This window comes from Emys orbicularis, chromosome 1, assembly GCF_028017835.1.
Source record: "Emys orbicularis isolate rEmyOrb1 chromosome 1, rEmyOrb1.hap1, whole genome shotgun sequence".
Lineage (NCBI taxonomy): Eukaryota > Metazoa > Chordata > Testudines > Emydidae > Emys > Emys orbicularis.
In genome coordinates this window covers 65941075-65969068 of record NC_088683.1, presented here as the reverse complement: position 1 = coordinate 65969068, position 27994 = coordinate 65941075, and the positions used below count along the sequence as shown (strand labels likewise).

The following is a 27994-nucleotide window of genomic DNA, read 5'->3' as shown; positions in this document are numbered from 1 at the left end:
ATTAGTTTAGCACCACAAGAAAGGGCTGTTCTGTATTACCTCAATGTATTTTCCCATTGTGCTCAAAGACATCCCATGGCCCATCATGCTACCATCAGGGTCATGAAAACTCTCTACAGTTTCTCCTTGGTCATTAAGTCATGTTTATGTAGAAAGATGCTCTAGAGTGATACTGGAGTAACCTGTAAAAATGTAAGAAGGCGTTGGTTATTTCAGAACATGTTCCATTAAAGGAAAATTGGTATTAATAGAAGGGGGATTATGTAGGTACAGCTGTAACCCTGCAAATTTGTCACTTGCTAGATAACATTACTGTTGGGGGCAGATGCAAATAAACCAACAGCTAAAGCACACTATAACTTTCACTCAAATGTTTCTGCCACAGCTGGATGTCTGATAGCTCTATGGTAAGTAACAGGTTGGTAACTCCTGAAATACAGCCACTGCCTTAGCATCTCAGGAAAGGGTGGGCAGTGATGGGGATTATTATAAATTGCCAAAAAGGACTTGCTCTATAATGTGTGAGAGACTGGGATCCCAGGGGAGCCACACTGAGGTTACTCAATTAGGGCAAACTACAAAGAATGGGGCAGACAATCCCCAAAGCTGATGGGTATTCCAATACAGTACTTAGATTTACCAAGGCAGCACAAAACAGCTTCTATAATACCTTACTGGTTAACCAGAAAACACAGTTCCCTTTAGCAACCCAGCCTGGGGCTTCCACCCAGACACCCAAGTCACACATGATGAAGATTACTGAAAATTGTATTCATCATATAAGAAACTTCTACCAATCCCAAAGGATTGGGCACATTACCTCCTAAGTTAATGAATATTTCAAATCTTACCCAAATACATGCTTGCAGCTAATTCTTAACTAAACTAAAATTTATTTAAAAAGAGTATTGGTTAAAAGATCATGAATATAGTTTTGAGATCAGTTTCATAGTAGCGATGGTGAGCTTTGTAGTTGCAAAGAGTTCTTTTGCAATTAATCCATAGGCTATAACCCAATGTTCATAGCCAGGTGGGACTGGATATCTCAGTCTTACGACTCAAGCTTCCCCTGCATAAAGCATTAAGCAGATCTGAGATGAAAGGATCAGGTCTCAAGAGTCTTTTTATACTGTTTTCTGGCAGCCTCTTGACCATACAGTCCTGGGTGAACAATAGGCTTTTGAAAGTATCCTTCTATGTCCTAAACATCACCAGTAATTACTATATATGGATTAAATTAAGGAAATTTAGCCATTAAGCAGTTTATCACAAACTTTAAAGAGACAGACAATGACATTTCACTCAAGATTCATCTAAATGTTAATCCCTTTTAATTGCTGAATCAATAGCTATAGTAAGAAACAGGAAATGTCTGTTTATATAGCTAATATCTAACAAGACATAAGTAAACATACAATTAGTATCACCTCTAATTCTCTAACAATACAGGTTTGCATTTCAAAGTTCTAGCCCGTCTAACATGGAATGGCCCCTAATTACCATTTACATACTTTCCCAACATGTCTCTAAAGGTTGAATCTGGGTTATTTAGCCTGCGAGCTGCTTAACCCTTTTTGGCCATCTGTCATAATGTGGACTTGCTGAAGCAGAGTTGAAATCACTTACCAATCCCAATCAAAATTATGTATCAAGTACTAGGAAAGAAAAGATGAGCTCAAATTTCCCTAAGCAACTTGCTTAATTTCAGCCAACTGCAGGGTGATAATTTTACTCTATGGGAGAAAGATGAAGTCTTAGTGCTGACTTTCTGTATGTGCAGGCAAATAATGGCACTCCAATAGTAAAATCCCAGCTGGGCATCATAGTTTAAGGCTTCTACAACTGCCTTAGAATAGAAGTAATCAAAATGCAGAAGGCAGCATACTTAGGGTATGTCTATATTACCCACCGGATCGGTGGGCAGCTATTGATCCAGCGGGGTCGATTTATCGTGTTTAGTCTAGACGTGATAAATCAACCCCCGAGCACTCTCCCGTTGACTCCTGTACTCCAGCGCCACAAGAGGCGCAGGCAGAGTCGACTTATCAGTGAAGACACCGCGGTGAGTAGGTCTAAGTACATTGATTTCAGCTACGTTATTCACATAGCTGAAGTTGCGTAACTTAGATCGATCCCCCCACACCCCCTCTAGTGTAGACCAGGCCTTAGACTATAAGTGCTTTTGAATGGGGACCATGTTTGTATGGCAACTCATACAATGGGGTCGTGGTCCATGATGTCTTGTCTGCACCAAGGGCTTGCTGCTATAGTTATACTGGTAAGCTGTAGTGGTTCACCTTCCTAGGTCAGACATAGCTTATACCAACAACAGTGCTTTTGCCAGCACCATTTACATCAATTCCCTGGCCAAAAAAGCCATACTGCCAACATCACCATAGCAAAGCCCATTTAAAACAAAAGACAATAGCCCGAACCAACAGTTCTCCAGAATAAGTTTTAAGCATAGGTCAGGCCTGAGGTTCGAACATGCTACTGCAGTACTACTATTACTCAATGTCAGATTTAATTCACCTTTGCAATAAGTCTCTTCAAGGATAAGGTCCTAAAGCATTTGGAAAAGGAGCAAAAGAAACTAGGAAAGCAAGGAGTAAATATTCCCAGTCTGTATGTGCCTCTCTTTGATAGTCTGATGTTAGGTGGATAGCCAGGTAGGTTTCAGACCAGCACTAGATCCACTCAGCCAGTAGCTGTCAACAAAAGTGAATTCATATTTTTATATCCGTTTAGGTACAGCAGCCATTGAGAGACAGGCAGTGAAACAGTACAGTATATCAGTTGCTGTACAATTCACACGAGGATTTTCAAAATGTAGAGGAAGGGCCTTCACCAGAAGCAGCAAATCTGTTTGAACAAAGGTGATACTATTTATTGGCTATCCATCACAATGCTAACTGCATACAATTTACATAACTTAAATCTGTTCCTCAGAACTGCACCATATAATAGCTCCAGGCAGGGAAAACCACTTGCAGAACTCAACACATTCTTTGTAAAATGAGAACTCTGCTCTATCATGTTAAAATTAGCTCTGATGTTGTATGAGATGACCAAAATTCAAGAGTAGGAACCGCTGTATTAAGTTATCCTTTTAATCCCCCTCCCACACACACTAAAACATTTTTAAAAATGGAAAACCACGGTAAATTAAACTTATCTTAATTTGAAGAATGGGGTATTTGGCTAATAATGCTAATCACACAAATGTTTCCACTTTCTGAGGGTAGCTTTAGGAAGTCCAGGTTTGATGAAATTAGGAACCAAAGTACAGTAGCCTTATATGAGCAAGTATCTATAAAAAGTTTATACTGGGTGGAGTGGCTTTCCACCTCCACTTAAAGCATACTTCCATTTCAATATTAACTAAACCTCACGCATTGGCCTTCAAAAATTAATTTTAAACATTTCCAATATCATTTTTAAATGGACAGTTTCAGCTAAAGCATTAGAAAATTATGCTTGTGACTAGAAATTAAATCAACAAGTCAACAGCCTAACCTGATTTGCAATGTTTTAATTCCAGGAGGGAAAATTGAGGTTTCACATATGGTATAATTCTGCATGTGCTTGTTTCTGTGATTAATATGTAGTCTTCATCTGGAGACAATGCATTTGCCACTGAGCAGAGTTCTGACTGTTCTTGTTACAAGGTCATAGGCCAGCAGACATTCAAGATGGTTAGTTTCTATGACCTTAACCAAAACAAGTCATTAACAAATGAAAGGACTTAGCTAGATATTTTAAAAGAAATCTGGATTCAATTACTAACAGAAAATAGGCAGCAGTTGTTTTAACAATTTAGCTGAAAGCAGACCTTACACATAGTACCACCATCTTAATATAAAAGACAAGTTTGCCACACTGAAGGAACAGACTGCTCTGTTCACTGTTTATTTCAGTGAATCTCCAGGGTTGTACACCTGGCTCATCACAGCCCTCAGGAAGCCTCTCTGCTTCCTCTACAAGCCAGAGGAAAAAGTTTGGCAGTAAAGCCCTGAATCAGAACTCACTCTGAGGCATATCCTGCTTTGCCAAGCTGCTTGAAGCTTCTCTCTCAAGCCAGGCAAATCAGGAAACCGCATCACACCTGCTTGTCATGGCAAATAAAGATTTGACATTTCACTTCAAAATACCCCAGATAAATTAAGCAAACTTCCTTTACTAAATGATCTGCATGACAAATTTAGATTGCTTTAACTGTAAACTCCACAAGGCAGGGGCTGCTTTTATGTCTATCTCTGTGCTGCCAAACCCTTTGTCAGCATTTAAATAAGGATGAGACTACGCTATACTATAGGACTGCAGCACTGATGATTTAAGGACTATTAAATTCCATCACTTGATTTCCAATCTCTAAGAGGAAACTTCAGATCATAAAAAGCTCTTTGGATTCCCTGCACCCTAATATTCCTCTGATTTAAATTGCCAGTCATTAAGTTCTCACATCCTTACAGCCAAGGAAGACTGGATAAGACTCTGTTGAAAGTTCATTAACATTACTTCTCTAAATGGCCAGGGAGGAAGCTATAGAGCAATGCAGCATGTTCCCCACCTCCGGGGCTGAGCATATCGTCTCTACAACTTGCTTAGTTCAAACCAGCCAAACAAGCAAAAGACCAAAACTGGAAATCAAACCTGTTTCTTCCAGGTGGTAGTTCAGAGTACCACCAGCACCAAATGATGCTTTAAATATATTTAATCACCCCTACAAATAGCTAAGGAGAGCATCTCACCTCATATCTGCGATGTCCCCATTTGCTACTTGAATTAGTGAAATAAATGGTCCTGTTACATGATATTTCTAGTCCATTCAAGAACCTAAAAGGAATTCCATCTACACTTGATTAACAAAAATACCCAATGATCAAATGCAACGGACAAAATCAAAGTCAGAAAGTGTACCTGATCTATCTTTTAAATGAAACTACCCACTTTCACTCATCCCATCAGTCAGCTTTCTGAAAGTGAAACTATCCTGAAACATACAATGTGTGTGATATAAAAGTAAAAACACAATATTTGCAGTGTTGTATCCCTGTTGGTCCCAGGCTATTAGAGAGACAGGGTGAGTGAGGGAATATCTTTTATTGGACCTACTTCTGTTGGGGAAAGAGAGAAGCACTCAGAAGGTGTATCTACACTGCAAAGAAAAACTCTCAGCACTGCATTTCAGAGCCTGGGTCAGTTGACTTGAGCTTGCAGGGCTGGGGTTGCAGGGCTAAAAATAGCAGTGCATATATTCCCACTTGGGCTGGAACCTGGGCTCCAAGACACTCTCCCCTCGCAGGGTTTCCGAACTGCGAGGAAACACTTTTCACAAAATTATCTCTCCGTACCTGACCTCTCAGTACTCATCCTCAAAGGAAACCTGCACAACAACTTCAAAAAGTGAGCCTGGGAGTGTAAATTCATAACTTTGCTGGACACTAAAAATCATGGCATGGAATGCCAAATGTTTTATAATTAATGTCACAAAATGTTAGTTTTTAATTAAAAGAAACAAACACGAAATTATTGTCTCCTCATTTAGCATCTTGGTCTCCCTCAAATACTTCTTACTGAATCATTTTAAGCACTACATGCCTATGAGTCATTAACACATTGGGCTAAAAACTGGGACCAAGAAACTATATTCATAAGGCTGATATTCTTAGAAGTCAGATGTATCTTCAATTATAAAATAGTACTGCTATTTTCTGAGAATTTTCTTTTAGGAGAGAAGTTGAATAGCTCCAATACCACATTTTTCCAAACTTCCTCCAAAGTTCAGAGGGGCATTCTGGAGGTGGAAGATGGGTGTCTAAGAAACTGACCAGTTGCTGTCAGTAAGGATGCATCTCTGTGGCCTTTCACATGGGTTTAGCACCAGTGCAGCTCCACTGATGCTAGCAATGTTGGAAGCACTAATGTAGCTCAAGGAAAAAGTGTTTTATCAGTGCATCATTTAACTCTGCACTTACAGCAATGCTAGACAAACTGTGCAAAAAGTCAAAATATAGACAAGGCCTCAGCCTCTGCAGACATTTTAACAGTGCAGAAATTGTTTTAGTCCTCTGTACACTAATAGTTAAACAGTTTTCAGCACTGGTTCAAGGAGCAACCAATGTAAACAACAGTTATTGTCTACAGTGGTTCAAATTATTGGTGTAGATAGGAATGGAGGTTGTCCATAACTTTGAAATGTTTGGAATTGTGAACAAAGCACAGTTCGGGCTCCAGATCCAACGCTGACACTCCAGGCCAGGCTTCAGCAGCAGCTTCCTTCCCTGGGTCAGACTGAGTTTACAAGCTTGTCCCCCTCCCAGCCGATGGGGGTGGGTGGGTGTAAACAGCGCATCCCTCTCGGGTGTGGCGGGAGAGGAAGGGGTGAAAGTGGCACAGACCCCAGTGCTGCTCCTGCTCTACTGACTCTGGCTACCTTGGGCTGGCAGCTCCAGTGTCTTCACCTCCTAGCTGTAGGTGGCTGCCCTGTGCATGGGGGTGGGGTAGGGACAGAGAGCCCAGATGTGCCTACCTTTAAGATGCAATACAAGCACAGTACAGTATTTGCTTTTTTTTTTTTGGTCTCTGCTGCTGCCTGATTGGTTACTTCCAGTTTCACATGGTCAATCTGTAACCCTGGTGTTCGTATCTTTGAGGTTCTACTGTAGTTCTCTACTTTCGAAATCCAGAACACTCTTGTTTCAGTCACCATATGGATTTCAAACAAACAACAACTAGAAATACTCCAGATCTGAACAACTCTGAAATTTCTGAAAGTTCAGATCCAAACTTCATGGCTCGCCATATTCTAAAATTGGCCCAAATTAAAATCCCACCTCCGAATGCCCTTGACCTTTAGGGAATAATGTCCAAACTGCAGCTCAACATTATGTCTATGCCTCCTCACCCCCCAAATCCCTGGTTATTAAGAATATAGGGCACATTGAAGCCAATGGATGGTCAATCAGGCCCAAGCCCAGTATCGCAAATATGATGTTGGTCCCTAAGGATTATAATTTCTTGCTCCTTTATTCCATGTACTTACAGTTAGGGCAAAAAGCAGGCCAAATCTAACTCCCTAAGTCAGCAGAGTGGTGTCACTTTTTTCACTGGAGCGCAGAAAGGTTTTCTCTCCTGTCCATGGATTGACTCTGTACAGACCAAAATAAAAATCTACCACAATCAAGTAACCATCCTGATACATTTGTACTCCATGAGGCCGGCCACACACAGGTTCATTGTCTGGAAATCCTGAGAAACAAAGGAGAAGTTACAGAACCAGTGGGTTCAGAAACCAAAGATGCAGTGGCACACAGATAGAAAAGTGTTAACATGAGTATCACCTCCCTCAATAACTCAGATCCTTACAAGGATTCTCTGGTAGCCCCTCAAAGGTAACCTACAAAGGAAAAAAAAATTGTTCTGTGCCCTTTTTGCTTCTTTATAAAGACAGGCTGAACATTTTTTCTCCTTTTGTTTTGTCTGCCTCATTTTTATGGGCTTTGTCCCCCCACTGTTTAAAAAATGCAGGTCTCCCTCATTTTTCCAGGAAGAGTTTATGGATGACTGAAGAATTGTTATAATTATAGTACCAGAAAGATCATGCAAGTGAAGCTGTGAAACTAACAAAAAATGATCTCTCATCAGACTGTTTCAAACCCTTTTTGTTTTTGTTAATAGCTGTTTAATTCAAATCCCCAAGAAAATCTTGGAGAAAAATTGCCTTTGTTAAAGATTCAACTAATACTCCTCTTCAATTAAGGGGTACAAAGTCCCACAAGTCACATATAAGACTTCCAGCACAACTTTCAGCAAACAGGAAACACCAGATCGGACATTCCCGATTATTTCTAAAGTAAAAACACAAGCATCCCCTCTGAGGATCATTACCTTGTTGTGGTGGAGGGGCTTGCATGTTTCGATGAACCCCAGGGCTATGTCGTCTGGAGCCTAGTGCTCCTGGTAGGGTCACCCTAAGCGAATAGGTGTGGGGGGAGGTTCCAGACTAAAAAAACGATCCACCTCAAGACTCTCATGAAAGCCCAAAAATGGCCACGTGAACCTCCCCTGGACTAGGGATACTGGGACCTACCCCGGGGGGTGGTGTCAGGTAAGCATCTGGTGGTCGGGCTACCCATGTAACCTAGCCTGGCCCAGCCTGAAAAGATGACTTGGACCCATCTCGTGGGCTCACCACCTGCTAGGCGAAGGGTGAGGGTCGGGTGCAATGCCAGAATGTCAGCAGGAGAGACGGACCATGACAAACTGGCCCTCCGCAATGGAAACTGGCTTTAGGGACGTGGAATGTCACTTCGCTGGCAGGAAAGGAGCCAGAGTTAGTGGAAATGTACCAACTAGATACAGTCGGTTTCACCTCCACACATAGCATTGGCTGTCTGTGGAAACAAACTTCTCGATGGAGGGTGGTCTCTTTCCTACTCAGAAGTGGCCCTGTGTGAGAGGCCCCGGGCGGGTGTAGGGATACTCACAAGTCCCTGACTGGGTGATGCGCAGTTGGAGTTTGTCCCGATTGATGAGAGAGTCGCCTTGATGAGACTTCGGGTATCAGAGAGGAAAACCCTGACAGTTGTTTGCGCCTATGCACCTAACAGTAGTTCGGAGTCCTCGGCCTATCTGGAGACAGTGGGATTGGTGCTCAATAGAGTGCCACCTATAGACTCTGTAGCTCTACTGAGAGACTTCAATGCTCATGTGGGGAACGATGAAGATACCTGGAGGGGAGTGATCAGGAGGGCCTCTCTGGTCTGGACCTGAGAGGTGAATTGTTATTGGACTTCTGTGCTAGTCGTGAATTGTCCATAACAAATACCATGTTCGAACACAAGGTTGCTCATAAGTGTACTTGGCACCAGAACACCTTAGGCTGAAGATTGATGATCAACTTTATAGTCATCTCATCAGACCTAAGGCTGTATGTTCTGGACACTAAGGTGGAGAGAGGGGCAGAGCTGGCAACCAATCACCACTTGGTGGTGAGTTGGATCCGATGCATGGGATGCAGGCCGGATAGACACGGGAGGTCCAAACCATCAGTGCGAGTCGCCTGGCAACATCTCGTGGAGGACCCTGTGCAGAAAGACTTCAATTCCCACCTCCGGAAGAACTTCTCCTGCATTCCAGGTGAGGTCTTGGACATTGAGTCCAAGTGGACCATGTTCAGGGTCTCAATCGTTGAGGCAGCCACGAAAAGCTGTGGCCTGAAGGTGGTTGGTGCTTGTTGCTTATCATGGTTGCAACCCTAGGACCTGCTGGTGGACTGTGGACCAGTGATGAGGGAAACTGTCAAGTCAAAGAAGGAGGCCTCCGAGCAATGCTTGCGAACTGGACTCCTGATGTGGCTGAGAGGTACTGGCTGGCTAAGAGGGCTGCGGCTGTGGCAGTCATTGAAGCGAAAGCCCATGCTTGGGAGGAGTTTGGAGAGACTATGGAGAATGACTACCAGATGGCCTCAAAGGTGTTCTGGCAAACCATTCGTTGCCTTAGGAGGGGTCAGCGGGACGTTGCCCAGGCTGTACTCAGCAAAGGTGGTGAAACACTGACCTCGACTGAGAAGATCAAACAGAGGTGGAAGGAGCACTTTGAGAATCTCCTCAACCCGATGGACACACACCCCTTTCAGGAGGCAGTGCTGGAAACCTCTGGTGAGATTGGATCTATTTCTGATGCTGAGGTGGATACAGCGGTAAAGTGCGGTTGCAGTGGTAAGGCAGCAGGGGTGGACAAGATTTGCCCGGAGATGTTGAAAGCACTGGACAATGTTGGGGTGTCGTGGTTAACACGCCTCTTCAGTGTTGCATGGAAGATGGGAGCAGTCACTCTGGACTGGCAAACCAGGGTGGTGGTCCCAATCTTTAAGAAAGGAGATCAGAGGTTGTGTTACAACTATAGGGGGATCGCACTCCTTAGCCGCCCCGGCAAAGCCTATGCCAGGGTGCTGGAGAGGAGGTTATGCCTGTTAGTTGAACCTCAGATTCAGAAGAAACAATGCAGATTCTGTCCCGGCCGTGGAACAACGGACCAGTTCTTTGCTCTCTCGCAGATACTCAAGGGGTCGTGGGAGTTTGCTAATCTGGTCTATCTTTGCTTTGCAGATCTGGAGAAGGCATATGACCGCGTTCCCCAAGACATCTTGTGGGAAGTGCTGTGGGAGTATGCAGTGCCGGTGCCACTTTTGTGGGCTATCAGGTCCCTCTATTCTTGGAGTGAGAGTTGTGTTCGTATTCTTGGCATTAAGTCGAGTTCGTTCAAGGTGGGCATTGGACTCCGCTAAGGGTGTGTCTTGTCCCCACTCCTGTTTGTGATTTTCATGAACAGGATATCAAGGCGCAGCTGAGCTGTGGAGTATATCCAGTACGGGGACTCGGAGGTGGCATCTCTGCTGTTTGCAGATGATGTTGTCCTTCTTGCTTCTTCAGACTGTGATCGCCGATGCGCATTCAAACGTTTTGCTGCTCAGTGTGAAGCGGCTGGGATGAGAATCAGCACCTCCAAATCGGAGGTCATGGTCCTCTCCCAGAAGAAAGTGGACTGCTCTCTCCAGGTGAGAGGGGGAACAGCTACCCTTAGTGGATGAGTTCAAGTAGCTAGGGGTCTTGTTCACAAGTGATGATAAGTGGGAGTGTGTGATTGACTGGCAGATTTGTGGCTGCAGTAATGCAGGCACTGTACCGATCCGTGGTGGTGAAGCGGGAGCTGAGTTCTCGATTTACAGGTCACTCTACGTCCCCATCCTCATCTGTGGTCATGAACTTTGGATAATGACCGAAAAGACGAGATCGCAGGTACAAGTGGCGGAAATGAGGTTTCTCTGCAGGGTGGCTGGGCTTACTATTTGAGATAGGGTGAGGAACTCAGCTATACAGGAGGGCCTCAGAGTAGAGCCGCTACTCCTCCTGATCGAGAGGAGCCAGTTGAGGTGATTTAGGCACTTGATAAGGATGCACCTTGGGAAGCTTTTGTTGGAACGCTACCAGGCACATCCCACTGGGCAGAGGCCCCGAGGCCAACCCAGGACATGCTGGAGGGATTATATCGCCCGATTGGCCTGGGAACGTTGGGGAATCCTATAAGAAAAGCTGAAATCTGTTGCAGAGGAAAAGGAGGTCTGGTCCTCCCTACTCTCCATGCTGCTGTCACGACCCTCACCAGGAAAAGTGGCATAAAAGAAGAAGAAGAAAAACAAGCATAATTTAAACCACCTTCAGACCTTCTTTATACATCAGAAGGCATGAATAAAAAAGGTACAAACCCATACCTTTGTTTCCTTTGCAGGCCCTTTTAACTTGACCAATAAGACTCAGCTTTGCTATCCACTTGGAATTATGATGACATTAGGACACTGTATAGAGTCCACAATTACCTTGTATAGTTTGAGGTGTTTCCAAGGATCAATTGCTTTTACTGCAGCAGCCAAGTAGTTGAGAAATGTACCAAGCTTATTCTTAGAAAACCCATAAAAGACATATTTGGGTAAGATCCTGCTTAGTGTTTACTTTCTCTTTACTGAAGAGGTATTCATTGAACTCAGTGGTCATTTTGCCCAAATAAATCCGAGTAAGGGCTGCAGATTTGGCCCATTGTGCCTTAGGGGCTGTCTATACTAGGAAAGTTTGTATGCAGAATTTATCCCCTCATTATAGCAATATCTGGCTGTGAACTATGAGACCAAAGTTAGCTAGTGCAGACACAGTCTTGAGGTAACTCCTTGTAGAAAGTGATGATTCTACAAGAAACTATGTAGAGTTATTAGTCTTTAATAACTTTGCATGTAAAACTCAGAAAACAGCAGCAATTAAAACAGTATTTCTGCCCCCCATTCAGCATTGTTATACAAAGGAGTCAGTCTTGATGATCTCATTGGGAAAAAATAAATAAAAAGATCACTCACCACATTCAGACACATCCTGCTCTACTGAGTAATGAAATTAAATTGGTCACCACGGATCATCTACAGCTTCCCATCCACAGTGCCAATGTAAAGATTACCTTAAAAAAAAAAAAAAAGATTAGTTTAGAAGTGATTCTGTAAGTCAGATAAAATACACTATTGGAGTGGAGAACCTGGCATTATTTGTTCCCTTCCTCCTCCCCCAAACACAAACACTGTTCTCTCCAGCATAAAGGTAAGAAACCCTATACCTTAACAAGGAGCTTAATAGAGCAGAGACAGCAACAATGAATTATTTTTATAAGGGGTCTTGTACTGAAATCTGAGTTTGACAAAGTGTAGGTTACTCAGGAAAACTTTTAAGAGTTATCTCAGGTCTCTGCTGGATCAGGGGAGAACAAGCACAAACACAGGGCTGGACTGCCTGGATTTGCCAGGGCAATGTGGTCCTGTCAGTTAACATTAAGGAAAGCATCAGTGAAGCACATACAATCTGTCCCAGCTCATAAAGGTTCTACAGTTGTAATCCGCAGAATGTGGGGTTGACAAAGGAAAGCAGGGCATCTGCATTTTCAGGTGGATTGCAATGGCTGGGCCAGTACAGGAAGGTAACCTTGCTTATAAAATTGTTAACGTTCTAAGCACAGCTCCAAAAGGAGAGGTTACTCACCTTGAGCAGTAACGAGTTCTTCGAGATGCATGTTCCTATGGATGCTCCACTTCAGGTGCGCATGCACCTTGGATCAGAGATTTTTGGTAGCAGTACCCATTCAGCCCATGCATGTGCCCTACACGTCCTCATGCTCCATAACAATGATATATAGGGCTGCGTGGGCAAACCGCCTCCAGTTTCTCTCCATCATAAAGTCCTGCAGAGAAAACTCCAAAGCGGAGAGAAAGGAGGGCGGGTAGTGAAGCACCCATAGGGACAAAACATCTCAAAGAACTCATTACTGCACAAGGTGAGTAACCTCTCCTTTTTCTTCAGGTAGTGTTCCTGTGATGACTCTTGAGCAGTATCCCCAAAGGGAGGAGGGAGCTTCAGAACATAATCTAATACTGAAGACTGAACTGCATTGCCCACCACAGCATCTGATCTAGAGGCATGCACCACGACATAGTGCTTGGAAAAAGTATGTACTAGTGCCCAAGTTGCCGCTTTGCAAATCTCAGTCACTGGAATATTCTTGAGTATACAAGTACATTGAGACATTGTAGAATGGCCTAATACTTTAGAAGAAGGTTGAATGGTGGCAGAGTCGTAACATGAAATGATACAGCCAGAGATCTATCTTTAAAGCCTCTGGGTGGAGACTGTGGATCCTTTGGATCTATCTGCTATTGAAACTGCAGTCTGGGAAACTTTTTGAATGGTTTGGTTCTGTCCAAATAGAAGGACAGTGATGGTTCTGATCTTCAAGGTATGGAAGGCAGCTTCTTGCCTAGTCTGATGTAGTTTTGAAGAAAAAAACTGGGCGATGAATGGTCTGGTTAACATGAAACTCTAAAGACACCTGACCTTAGGTAAAAACTTAGGCTGTGGTTGTAACAAAACCTTTTCTTTGAAGAACATTCTAAATGGGGGGGTCTACCATTAAAGACCCTTGTTCTCCAAACCTTTGAGCAGAAGTGATGGCCACCAAGAAAGCTGTTTTCATCAATATGTGAAGCAATGAACATGTGACTTGAGGGCTGAAAAGGGTGTTTCATAAGACAATTAAGGACAAGGTTCAAGTCCCATATTGGAGTAAGTTCTCTAATTTGTGGGAAAAGATTCATCACACCTCTGAGAAATTTTGATTGTAATGGTGTAAGCAAAAATGGAAAAACCTATTGGTGAATGAAAGGCTGTTATAACTGCCAAGTGAACCTTGACAGAACTCATAATAAGACCTGATCTTTTTAATTTTAACAGGTAGTTTAGGATGATAGAAGAAGAGCAGACAGGAGAAACTTGTCAACTGATACAGCAGAGCTGATATCTCCTCCATTTCTGAAGGTAAGTGTGGCTCATGGACTCCTTTCTACTGTTCCACTTCTGTTGAGCAGGAAGTCTCTATCCTAGAGAACCAATGAGGAGCGATGCCTGAAGCCATAGTACCTCTAGGTTGGGGTAAAGTGGATGGACCTCCTGAGGCAACATAGGGGACTGACAAGTTAGAGTAGTAGGCGAGAAGTAAGTTGAACGAGGATACCAGACTTGTCTCGGCCAAGTTGTCGCAATCAACATGACCTTGGCCATGTCCTGCTTGATCTTGTTGAGAAAAGAGCAACAACATTGTTGGGAAGGACCTTTGTTCATGAAATGAGGAAGGCATCTACTGGTGATTGAAGATCAAACCTCCTCTTGAGCAAAACTCCTGCACCTTGCATTGGCCGCAGTGGCGAAAAGGTCAACTTCTAGAAATCCCCAGATTAGAAATATGTTGTTGAGGACTCATGAATACAACTGTCACTTGTAATGCTGGGAGAAATGTCTGATGAGGTCATTAGCTGTAGTGTTCGGTGCACCCAGAAGGTGAGAAGCTGAGATGACTATCTGGTTGGCTGTGCACCAGTCCAGAACCCAAACTGTTTGTTGAGCCTGGGCTTGTAATAAGATTCTGTAGATTTGTAAGTCTGAACACAGGTAGCTAAGTTCTGGTTTACACGGCCTCTAGAGCAACTCGTATGAAATCTATCCATTGAACCAGGATCAAAACAGATTCTGAGATTGATCTGGAGGCCTAAATTGTAAAACAGGGACATTGTCATTTGTACAGCTGATAGAACCTCTTGAGTAGCCAGGAGAGGGAAGATTTCACTCTTTGAGGCTGAGTAATTTATAGTTACTTTTTTTCTGTTCTTAAAAAATAAAAGAAAGAGGAAAAATATCGTATTAGAACTTGTTCTACTTCAAGTCCCATGACAATTTCTTTTCACCCCAAAAACATCTGTGGGGGATATGCAATGTATTTGTTTATTACATCACAGTGCTGGAAAAATGCTATCAATGATCTAGCTAAACCACATCTTGGAAAGAAAGCAGGTACATTCTGCAACCTTTTAGATTGGTCTACTCTACAGTTACAGTTGTGTCAGGGCACTGTGATAGTTCAAGGCATGTTTCAGGGACATGACTGAAGTCCTATCTACACTGCAAAATGGAATGTGCTTTAACTATATCATGGATCAACCATGTTGGAAACGTTCCTCTGCCATCCCTGTAGTTGTACAGATTTGCAGTAAAGTTGACAGGATGATTTGATTATATGCTCCTTGCACTGCCACCTTGGCCTTGTTCTTTCTAGAAAAATGTGTACCTCTTATCCAGCAACACTGCAAGCACTAATGTATACAGGGTTCAGGCAGTTTTACCACTATGTCCTCTCTGACATGATGGCCAGGAGACTGGTAAAAATGTTGAGCCCTAACTACTTCAAGTGAGCACTTTCACTAGGGCTGATAACAGTTACAAAAACTCCTAGCACCTATTCACCCTGGGAGTGTGCAAGCCCATGGAAAAATGTTGTCAGCTGATGGACAGTTTTTCAAGATATCAGTTGTCAAATCTAGATTTAAAAGCTTAAGGGAATGATAGAGAATTCACAGCATGCAGGAGGCACCTGTTTGTCCAAAGTACTTGAGACACTTCACTACACTAGTTAATTTTTCTTGGGAAAGTCAGTCTGAACTTGCTACTCTCAAATATACAGGTATTCAGCTCCCTCCCAGGCATGCTGGTAGTAGCTAGAATTAGGGTGACCAGATGTCCTGATTTTATAGGGACAGTCCTGATATTCGGGGCTTTTTCTTATATGGACACCTATTACCCCCACTCCCCGGTCCTGATTTTTCATACTTGCTATCTGGTCACCCTAGCTAGAATACATGGTGCTTTGCATACCAAAGTTCATATTTCCAAAGAGAAATATTAGACTTGCAGTGTGATTTCCTATCACCCTGTGTATTATGCTGATTTGCTCTATTTCAGTTAATGCAAAGACTGTAAGTGGATTTGCAGTAGATTTTTCTTAAACAGTATATTTTGTTGTTTACAATTTACTACAAATATTCATCACCATAGTATCTGGGTCCAGTCTCAGTTAAAACAGTATTTCTCTATACCAGGGAACATACCCAAATTTATTCCAACCATCACCATCCTCTATAAATTCGACATTCTGCACCCATCTCCCTTGCCCCATTGCCCCCCCCCCACCCCTCCCAAAAAAAGCCAAAATAGGAGAATACCAGCTAAGGCAGACCCATGATAGGGGAGTGCAAACAGCCATAATCAGGGAAAGTCTGACCAAAGATACATGTCATATTGCACCATAAAAGAAGCAAAACTCAGCAAGACATACCACCGGAGGGAGTTAATTCCAAAGCTGAAAATGTGCCCCTGAAAAGTTGCCATGCATTTCACACTGGGCACTGACAAGCAGGAGTGCTCCAGCTGATTTGCAGCTACCTCTGTTGAACACAGTGAGAGAGGAGATCTCGGAGATAAAAGGGCCTAGGCTATTCAAGGGCTAAAGGGAAAATCAATTTAATCAAAACTTAATTGTGCCAGAAATAAACAGTCAGTACAGAACACAGAGCACTGGTGTAATGTGCTCTCATCATTCTACCCTACCTAAAAGGAAAGCAGCCACATAATGCCACATTTGAAGTTTCTGAGGTCTTCAAAAATAGTCCCTTTCAGAGCACAGTGCAGTAACCTACTTAATCTTCCCAGGCCTGGAATCAGGAGGGTGCAAGCCACCCACTCCCCACCCCCATCCCATAAATTCCTCAAGTCTTTCTTTTGGGCAGCTAAACATTATTAAAAAGTCGTCGCTCTCTGCAATTACATGAGAAATTTAGAAGCACAGATAAATCCAGTAAGACCCCCAAAATTGTGAGCAATTTTGACAGTGGACATATTCCCTCAATAGAAGGTGGAGTTGTTAATTCCTTTAGAGCTTCTGCTTTGCCTAAAAACCATCACCTGTCTTTCCTGGACTGAGCCTAAACCAGCTAAACTTTCATCCAGGTTCCTACCTCAACCAGACTGTGAAAGCAGGAAAACAGCTGGGTGAAAAAGCTTGATGAAAAAGATGTAGAACCGATTTAGTAATAGCATGGTCCATAAAGTCTCCCATTCATCTATAATGTCCCTGCACACACCATTCTGTTGCTTCACAGATACAGATTATGTAGACAGGTAAGCAGAGGTTTTGTATTACAGTGCAGAATTTTGCAAAGTTACTTTATATCCCCAAAGGGTTTAAAAATTATTATTGAACAATTGTGCAATGAAGTTTTTTAAAAAACCCACGACTTACTCATCCCTCTCCTGTTCCATGTTCAAATGTGAAATAGCAGTATGGTGTATGCTGGATTTGACAGCTAAGTGAGAGACCTGAAATGGAAAAAATTAAAAGTAGATTCATAACTAGTTCTGTGCTGACTGTCCGTGTTATCCTCACTCTTTGGAGAATGCACATAAAAACACTTAGCTTAATTTTTGTTAAGTATTTGCCGATCACCTTTAAAGGGTACCCTATTTTCCATCTTATCATAAAATGATCTTTTGAGACGGTTTCCATATAGACTGCCAGCTTTGTTTAAAATTCAGTAGTAGAAATGTTGGCTGTACCCTCCTTGGAGCAGAAAAAATGTTGCCCTCCCAAGCAACAATAAATCATCATGAAATATTTTCAAATTTAAGAAAGGTAATTTATAAATACACAATAGCAGTTGGGAGAGCAAATGGTTGTTTTATTATTCTTGGATTGTTGATCCTGCAAACCAGTCATTACTACAGCCCTATTTTCTGCCTTTAAATTTCGTTCATCAAATCGACTTTTTTAATACTTACACCAACCGGCCATATCCATTATTTAACTCTTGTGTAGATTATCTACTTACCTTCATCATCAACAGTAAAAGATTAAGGACCTTTCACATATCCTTGGAAGATTCTTCACCCTTTGTGAAGTTTCTTATTTACTTGCAAAGGTCCAACCAGGACCAGAAATGGTTTTTCAAATCTGTACCAAATGAACAATAAACAAGGCTTAACCACACAGGAAGATATCAGACTGTAAAATGATTTTAAGTAGCAATTGACATGAAAAAGACAGTAATAATGTTTATATATTTTCTTCCCAAGATATAAGTAACAAGATATTTTCATTCAAAAGAAATTTTCTAAAATGTCATTGTAATGGGGTTAACTCAGCACTCTGGCGCCTCCAGCTGATTGTCTTGGGAATTAGCTCTGCATGGTAGTGTGCCCTCTTTGGGTGTTGCCTCACCTGCTCTAGGACCCACGTCTCTCCAAGGACTGCGGCATCCTCTTCAGTGATCCAGCCCTCCGGCCGTGCCACACACTGTGCTCCCCCCTTCAGGGGGTTCTACAGTCCGCTGTTCAGCCACTTCCCTTAGTGGCTACTGCAATGTATTGTCTGGCCACTTCCTCGTGGCTCCAACATCCTCTTTGCCCTTGCGTCAGGGCCTTAGCCTGCAAACCCCAGCAGCCAGCCAGGAGCTGTCTCTCACTCCCCCGGTCCTGCTAGCAGCATTGCTCGGTTCAGGGTGCTGGCAGTTCTCAGCCCTCCAGAGACTCAGTCCTTCCTCCCTGGGCTCCCATCAGAGAGCTGAACTCCTCTGCCCTGCAACTCCTTTTTTATATGGCCCTGCTTGGCTGCTCCTCTTCAGCCCTTCTCTGATTGGCTGCCTCCAGCACAGCCTCCCTAGGGCTGCTTTTAACCCCTTTTCTGCCAGTGAGGGGCAGCCGCCCCATCACAGTCATCTTGAAACAAACTCACTGTTGTGTGTTTTTCATAATTTCCATTCCAATCATGTTTGTTAAAAATAATTGTTTACCTCTCTTTATGTTCTAATTTTCTATAATCATGCAGCAGATCTCGCAGATTTGAGATAATCACAGTCCTTTCAACATTGCACTAGACGACCCTAAGAGAAGTTTGTGACTGTGCTGTGGCACCAAGCAGAAGAATTAGTTAGATTGTAAGAATGGAAAAAAGTTCTCTTTAAAAATAAAGCCTTCAGATATGTATGATGCTATTACAAAGCAGACTGCTGTTTAAATAGTCAAGTTTTTTTTTTCAATTTGAAATTCCCTCTTTATTTGAATATCTTATAATTTACCCCTCCCCACCCCACCCCAGCCCGCAAAAAATGCAACTGGCATCATTGCCTGCAGCTGTCCCATCTTAACCTCCACTCCTGCCAAAGTGCCACTATTCCCCGGCACACATAAGGGAGATTTTAAGTCAGGCTGCATGAACAACTGTGCAGGAGATGAGCTGCCTGGACAGCATTTGAAAAATCCATCCTCCCCAAAATACCATTGTTGAAAATATTTCATCAATGAATTTATGTTGCTTAGTTAATAACACCAATTGATATTAGTCATGTTTAGGGAGAGGCAACAAATGGGAATAAAGAGTATTTCATGAATAAATTCATATTGCTGTGAAATTTAGGAATGCTTGCTGTGGAGTACGCAGGGCCCAGATTAAACGATACCCTACGTGCAGCTATTTGGGGCCTTTTCCTGAAGTATTTGTGTGGGCAAAACTTTCATTGGCTTTGAGTGGAATTTTGATGGGAGTTTTATCCAAGTAGGGAGTCCAGGGTCAGGTCCTCAGTCATTAGCCTCACTGTGACCAGCTCTCAACTTATTAAAACATTAATACTGTACTGGTTAATACTATATTGATTTAAATACACTTTTTAGCAATGTTTCTCTTGTCTAATTTCAGCTGAGAAACATGTGTGGCACATTGTCTTGTGCATGACACCAACTAACGTGCTTTATTTGCTGCTACAACATGAATATAGAAAATGTATTGACGAGAAGGTTACTCACCTTGTGCAGTAACTGAGGTTCTTCGAGGTGGTTGTCCCTGGGGATGCTCCACTTTAGGTGTCCTGGTGCCCTGTGCTTCTAATTGGAGATCTGTAGCAGTTGGCTGCACACATAGGGCAGCCGCCTCGCGCTGCTCCGTGCATGCAGCCAACCATCCCCCAGTTCCGTCTCTACCCCAGAGGATCGACGTGAAACTCTGAAGTAGAGGAGAGGAGGGAGGGTAGTGGAGCACCCACAGGGACAACCATCTCGAAGAACCTCAGTTACTGCACCAGGTGAGTAACGTTCTCTTCTTCAAGGAGTGTCCCTATGGGTGCTCCGCTTTAGGTGGCTGTAGAGCAGTGCCCCTCAGTGGAGAGGAGGGGCTTCAGAGTTGATTTATGTACGGTGAAGAGCACTGAGTGTCCAAAGTGAGCATCTGCAGCTGACTGCTGTTCTAGGGCATAGTGTTTGGAGAAAGTATGGGGTGATGCCCAGGTAGCTGCTTTACAAATATCAGTGGTGGGTACATCTTTGAGAAAGGCTATTGATGTGGACATAGCTCTAGTGGAGTGTGTGCAAAGTCCGGAAGGAGCTTGCACGTTGTATTTTTGTTAACATAATTGAATACAGTTAGAGATCCATTTAGAAAGTCTCTGTTTGGAAATGGTTTGACCTTGTGACCGTTCTGTTGTGGATATGAATAGTCTGGATGATTTTCTGAATGTTTTTGTTCTCTATATATAGAACGCCAGTGCTCTGCGGACGTCCAGAGTGTGTAGGGACACCTCCCTGTTGTCAGCATGTGGCTTAGGGAAGAATACAGGTAAGTAAATGGGTTGGTTGAGATGGAAGGGGGAGGCGACCTTGGGTATGAATTTAGGATGTAGTTGTAGGACTACTTTGTCCTTGAGGAATGTGGTATAAGGTGGGTGTGCCATTAGAGCACCCAACTCTCTCACCCTTCTTGCTGATGTGATCACTACTAAAAAGGTGCATGGATAGTGCAAGAATGAGCAGGTCGCTAGTAGTTCAAAGGGTTTGCCCATGAGGGCACGGAGAACAAGGTTGAGGTCCCACATATGGGTCGAGTCCCTTAGCGTGGGATAAGTGTGCTCTATACCCTTGAGAAAGTGCTTGGTCAGTGGATGGGTGGACAGTGAATCCGTCCACCTTAGCATGAAAGGTGGTGATAGCTGATAAGTGCACTGTGAGTGAACTAGTGGAAAGGCCCAATTTTTTGAATGTCAATATGTAATCGAGGATTGTGTGTAGTGGGGCCGATTGTGGAGTAATTTGCTTGTCCCGGCACCAGATGGAGAATCGTTTCCACTTGTGCATGTATGTTTTTTGTGTGGACAGTCGTCGGCAGTTCGGTAGAATGTCTTGTACTTCCTTGAAACAGCACGTTTCAAGTTCTGTCATCCATGGATTAGCCCAGCCTTGAGATGGAGTATTGGAATGTTGGGGTGCCGGCGGCGTCCTGCATCCTGTGTCAGCAGATGAGACACGAGGGAAAGAGTTCATGGTGGTCTCACAGCCATCTGGTCCAGGTATGGGAACCGTGTTTGTCTGGGCCATGTTGGTCCAATTAGGATGACTCTGGATTTGTCTTTCCTGACCCTATGAAGACACGTCTCAATAAGGGGATTGGGGGGAAGGCATACAGGAGTGGGGCTTCCCATTTGATAAGGAAGGCGTCTCCCAGAGAGTTGTGCCCCAGTCCAGCTCGGGAGCAGTATTGTGGGCATTTGGCATTGTGGGTCGTTGAGGGAAATCCCCGTTCTTTGAAGATAGTTTGCAGTATTCCTGGGTCCAGCACCCACTCATGCATTTGTGAGAAGTTCCTGCTTAGGTTATCTGCTGTGGCATTCTGGCTTCCAGGTAGGTAGGATGCCGTGATATGTTGGATATGCTGCATTGCCAGAGGTGAACTGCTTCTCCACAGAGCAGGTAAGATCGGGCCCCTCCTTGGCGATTTATATAAAAAAGTTGCCAAGTTGCTTGTAAGAATCTGGACAATTTTGTTGCAGATTAGGCGGAGAAAGTGGTGGCAGGCATTTCAGACTGCTCGTAGTGCCAGTAGATTTATGTGGACATTAGATTCTGCTAGGAACCAGCGACCCTGGATGGTGTTTTCAGTCAAGTGTGCCCCCCATCCCACCAGAGAGGCATCTGTGGTGATAGTTACTGATGGGGGTTCCTGTTGGAAGGGGACACCTAAGCAAACATTTGTTTGTTTTGTCCACCATGTGAGCGAGTGGGCATTGTAAGAGGTCTCTTGATGGAGTGTCTGTGAGGAATATAGACAGTGCATAGCCAGGTTTGTAGACATCTCATATGAAACCTGGCATGTTTCATAACAAACATCGTAGCTGACATGTGCCCTAGAAGTTGTAGGCACGTTCTGGCGGACATTTGTGGGCTGAGTCATACTGTTGTAATTAGGTTTGTTAAGGTAAGAAACCGTTGTTGGGGTAGCCGTGCTGATGCCGTGATACAGTCGAGGTGTGCCCCTATAAAGTCCAGTTGTTGGGTTGGAGTTAGGATGTATTTCTGAAGCTTGATTTGTAACCCTAGGTTTGTAAGCAGGGTTATTACAGTAGCATCAGTTGCCTCCTGGTATGCTGGTGCTTTTAACAGGCAGTTGTCTAGGTAGGGAAAGATTATCACACCCTGCCTGCAAAGATGTGCTGCAACGGCGAGAACTTTGGAAAATACTCTTGGAGTCATGGATAGGCAGAAGGGGAGCACCCTGTACTGGTAGTGCAGGTTCCCAACAGTGAATCAGAGGAACCTCCTGTGCGCCAGGTGGATAGTGACGTGAAAGTAAGTATCCTATAGGTCGAGAGCCAATCTCCTTTCTCCAGTGCCGAAATTATGGTTGCTAGGGTTAACCATCTTGAAGCGCTGGGTTCCCATGAACTTGTTTAGTTTGTGCAAGTCCAGAATGGGCCTCCATCCGCCTGTTTTCTTCTGAGTAAGGAAGTAATGTGAATAAAATCCCCTGCCCCTGTGCTGAGCTGGTATGGGTTCCACAGCTCCTAATTGCAGGAGATGGTTTATTTCCTGCTGTAGCAGGTGCTCGTGAAATGGGTCCCTGAAGAGGGATGGGGAAGAGGGTGGGTAGGTGGAATAGAGACAAAGGGGATGGAATAGCCCGTCTGTATAATTGCCAGAACCCACTTGTCTGAGGTGATGGTTCTCCAGACTGGGTAAAAAGTTGTAAGGCGGTCCCTAAATGGGCTGGAAATTAAAAGTGACTCTGGAATTGGAGAATGTGGGTTTTCGTGTCCTCAACCAACACTTCAAAACATTTGCCCGGAAGTGTGTGGTTGAGACGTAGACAACTGCTCTTGCATTTGTCGGCATCTCATCTGGCGCTGCTTGCGGTGTTGGTCATAATTTTTTTGAGGCTGACTGTATGGGGCAGTCCAGAATCATCGTTTCTTTTTGTTCGCAGGGAGGTATATTTCCAGTGTCTTTAATGTTGCACGGGAGTCCTTGAAGGTGTGTAAGGATACATCCATGCTCTCTGCGAACAATTTTTGGCCTTCGAAAGGTAAGTCCTCTACGGTAGCCTGAACTTCCCTGGGGAGGCCGGTGAGATACAGCCAGGAAGCTCTCTGCATGATGACGGATGTGGCGATTGATTGGGCTGAAATAAGAGGAATATCTAGAGTTGTTAAGGGCGCTGCTGTCATTCTGACTGAACTGGGGGACGGTTGGCTGCGCACCTGGGGTAACCGCTTGGAGAGGGCGAGGCGGTTGCCATGCGTGCGCAGCCAACCGGGGAACTGCTACTACAAATCTCTGATTAGAAGCACAGGGCGCCAAGACACCTAAAGTGGAGCACCCACAGGGACACTCCTCAAAGAAGAAAGTACAATTACTTCTCAGAAAACATACACATTACTGAACTTAAAAGTAAAAATAAATGAGGATCTACATGAATGGCTCTGGATCAATAGGCGACGGCAAAAGGTAAATACCAATAACATTTGCAATGACAGCAAGAAAGTTACCTCTGCCAATTGAGTTAAAGAGTTCTCCTTTGTTATTTACATACAGAATCGGGAGAAAAACATCTTAACTTTTGAGGTCAAATCAAGTTTTATACATATGTCATATATTACATTCAGTCTCTACATTATTTTCAGTCTTTACGGTGGCACAAAGGTTGACATTTACATATTTCCAAACGTCAGTACTTTCAGTTTCCGTTTGTGCAGAAAAGCTTTTCCCTTAATTACATTTGATTTCAGTTTTGCTAGCAGATGCAGAGAGTATTTTCATCATTTGGACTTGTTAATTCAAAGTTGAGAAACTGGGAGTTGAAAGAGCAGAAAAACCTGTTTTTCTTTTCCAATCTATGAATAAAAACCAGTGGGAGAGGATGAGATCTGCTAGTTCTAAAAAAATTGAAGTTCATGGAGTGAGATTTTCAACAATATTTAGGCACCAAAAGATGCAGATAAGTGACTAGTGGGATTTTTAAATGAAGGTTAGGCACCTAACTCCCACTGATTTCAAATGGAAGACATTTTTCAAATGCTTATATACCAATACTAGGAGTCTAGGTAGCAAGCAAGAGGAATTGGAAGTTTTCATTGATGGCCTTAAACTCTATGAATTCATGATCCTGCTTTGATACTTTTGAAAATTCCACTGGGCACCCATCTGCATCTTTAGAGACCTAAAAACCTTTGAAAATCTGGTCCCTGGTGACCAGAACCAGTCTGTCAATTCACTAACTATACTTAATACTTCCTTTGTTTAATAAATCAGGTAGTTTTAAATGCAAAACATGTTTACCTAAACTTTTTTTCTTATGTATCCAGCACATTTAATGTAGTTTTATTTAGCTCAATTTTTTGTACATTTAATTGAATTTCAATTTCTGTCCAAATGCATCTTGACACACATCATCAGTAAACAAACATTATCTAGTAAATAAGAAATGTGTCACTCACCATTCTCTAACATAAAAAATTTAAAAATTAAGAAAAGGAATAGATGTATTTTATGCTATATAATTACTTAAATGTGTATAGATAGTGTTCTCCTGTTTAGCAATAAGAAGTGCCAAATTTAGTACAAAGGCCATGTTTGATTGCAAATCAACATTTTTTAATAGTTATACCAACCAGTGAGAATGAACTTATCTTTAGGAAAATAACTAAAAAGTACAAATGCAAAATAAGGCTAAAATCAAATATTTAAATTAAGGTTTTCTGCTTGTCATGATTAAAATTGGTGCTTTAACTCACTGATTTAAAATCAAACCACCCAGGCTTTAATAATCCACCCTTTACACTTTTTCGATGGTTCTCTCATCTATAATTTAAAAATTTGACTAGTATTTTGTCATCAAAATTAAAAACATAGCAAATTAGCATTTAAGGTTTAATAAATTTTAAAGGACAGCAGATTTTAAAATAATTTAACTTTTATGTCCTTTAATGGTTTAAGAGGTACACTGTTTAAAAACAGGATTTCAAATGTCAGTTTCTTCAATCATGATACTAATACAATATTAAAACCAGATAATTTGAAATACTCCAATCCCTTGTTGTTTTTGCTGTTTGTTTACTTTTTCCATTTTATCATCAATTTGGACAGTGACAAAATCTCAATGTTGCAATGTTTAGAGTTACAACCATTACCAAAAAAACTGTTTATTTTGTTAAAAACTACCCTTTCTATTGGAATTTTAAAGAAAACAATCCATGAAAACATTTCTTCTGCTCTTATGTTTTGTAAAATCATGTTCTTCCAAAATCTACGTTTTGGGTCACCTTTGAGTTGAGCGTGTCCCTTACAAATTCAAAGCACCCTTAATCCAAGTGCTGGTGCTAGAAAATAATGTACTGAATTAAGCCTTTTCTTATCAAGGTTCTTAGGAGACAAGGAATTTTTCTTTTGTTTTATAAATAAATAAATAGCAGCTAGCTTTTAAGTAGCGTTTTTCATCATTAGATCTCACAGTGCTTTACACTTCATCTCCCTGTTCCTTGTTACCTCCATCTTACAGATAGGAAAACTAAGAAACAGGAAGGTGAAGTGACTTGCCCAGTGTCACCCAGGATGACAATAGCAGAGGTGGGAACAGAACCTAAATCTCCAGAATCCTAATCCAATACTCTGTCGACTAAGCCACTGTGAGTGCTTATATTGTTAATCAAACCAGGAGCCAAAATAAAAAATAACTTTATACTATGCACATATATATATCAAAGTAAATATTTCTTGTCTCATATAAATTACTCCTGGGAGAATTCTGCACCACTGCACAATGCAGAATTTTGCAGAAATTAATGTTGTGCATGCAAAATTTCCTTTCCCCCACAGAAATGGGCTGCAGTGCTGCTGGCCTCCATTAGAGGCCGCTGGACCCAGCAGAGCTCAACTCTCACATAGAAGACACTGCCGGGGAAGGGGGAGAGAGCTAGAGGGTTCCCAGCAGCTTCAGTTCCCAGCATGCCCTGAAGGAAGGAGGCAGTGGTGCGCAGGAAACTCCACACAAGCCTGGGACTGAGCATCAGGCTGTTTTTCCCTCTGGATCCCTGAGCTCTGAGAGGTAGAGAGGGTGGGTGTCTGGGCTGGGGGGACCCTGCAGCTGGGCTCTAGGGGAGTGGGGGTGGGTGTCTGGGCTGGGGGGCCCTATGACTGGGCTCTGGGGGGGAAAGAGGTGTGGGTATCTGGGCAATGGGGGGCCCTGCAGCTGGGCTCTGGGGGGAGGGGTTGCAGGTGTCTGGCCCCCTGGCTGGGCTCTGGAGGGGAGAGGGCAGAGAAACAGGAACTGGGTTGTCATAGGGGTTTCTTTAACTCTCTCCTCCTGGGGGAATTTGTGTGTGTGTGTATTGTTACAGACATACTTGCTGACAGGTATTTTGAAATAAATTACCAAAATAATTGAAACTGCCATGATTATGTAGTGTTATTTTGACAAATAAAATTTGCAGAATTTTAAAATATTGTGCGCAGAAATTTTTTTTTTGGCGCAGAATTCCCCCCAGAGTAATAAAGCTTAATTTGTGCTTAAAAGGAGGCTGTATTTTGCCAAGTACCTTCCTTATAAAGAGGTCTTATTTAGCATTAAATGAACACAGCATGAACTTCAGGTAATACAATATTAGCAAGGTAAATAAACACCACACAAATGACAAAGTACTGCCAACTTCAACTTTAATAATGGAACTATCATTTGCCATTTCAATAACATCATCAAGGGGAATAAAAACTTCCCTATAAAAATAAAATTAAACTTGTCAAAATTATAAATAGTATAACTTTTTTTTTTTAAAGACATAAATTTTAAAGGTTTCCCTGCATTGCCCCCAGGTCATTTAATCATAATTCTGGTACCATCACATAATGAATACAAAACAGTTCTGTAACAAAGTTTTGACAGCTTGATCATTTGATAATAAAATTAAAAACAAAAAAATGGGCCACATTTGACCATTTCTTTTAAATTAAAGCTGTTGTAGTAACCAGTGTGTAAAAAAATAAAACAAAACAGTCTTAACAATTAACTGTGGACTAAGACAAAATTAAAATACAGTAAGGTTTTATTTCCAAATTAAAGCTTGTAGTGCATAAGACACTGATTGAGGTTTTGGCTAAAGCAAATGAAGATGCCCACTTTAAAGACAGATAATTTAGTTCAAGTAAAAAAAATTCACATATCTATAAACTACAGACTCAAACAGTGTTGAAATCTGAAGAACAAATGGTTCAACGTTAACTATTATCTAATGATTACATTGTTATGGGTAACACTACATAAATTAAGTGGATGTTAATAGAATACCCATCCATATGCTGTAGTATTTATAGAAAAACAATGTTAACAAAATGTAAAAGTACTCCCTGAACCATTGTGGTAAAGTGTCTCACTTTGATGATAAACGTCCCACATGCCCTACAATGTTACATGTGAAATAAAATAAAAACAAACAAGATATACCATATATATTTTTATAGTTAGTCCTACTTTTTAAGTTCTCTTAACACTTTAAAACGTATGATTGTCTTGATGTGTCTGCAAAAAATATCCCCTCCCCCCCAAAAAGGCACAATTATGTCAAATTCATATAAAGAACAGAAACAGCTTGGAGTTTCACAGAGTATCCACTAGGTGTCACCAAAGTGTCAACTATTCCTTGGGAATTCACAATGAACATCTTTACGGTAAGAGAAACAACTGCTGTTCTTGAATCGTCATCACTATTTATCCA

General features: G+C 42.4%; 1 pseudogene; it reads right to left on the bottom strand.

Annotated features, from left to right (window-relative positions):
- Position 1: 1 nt before the first annotated feature.
- Positions 2–27981, bottom strand: LOC135876924 (adipocyte plasma membrane-associated protein-like; annotated as a pseudogene).
- Positions 27982–27994: the final 13 nt, after the last annotated feature.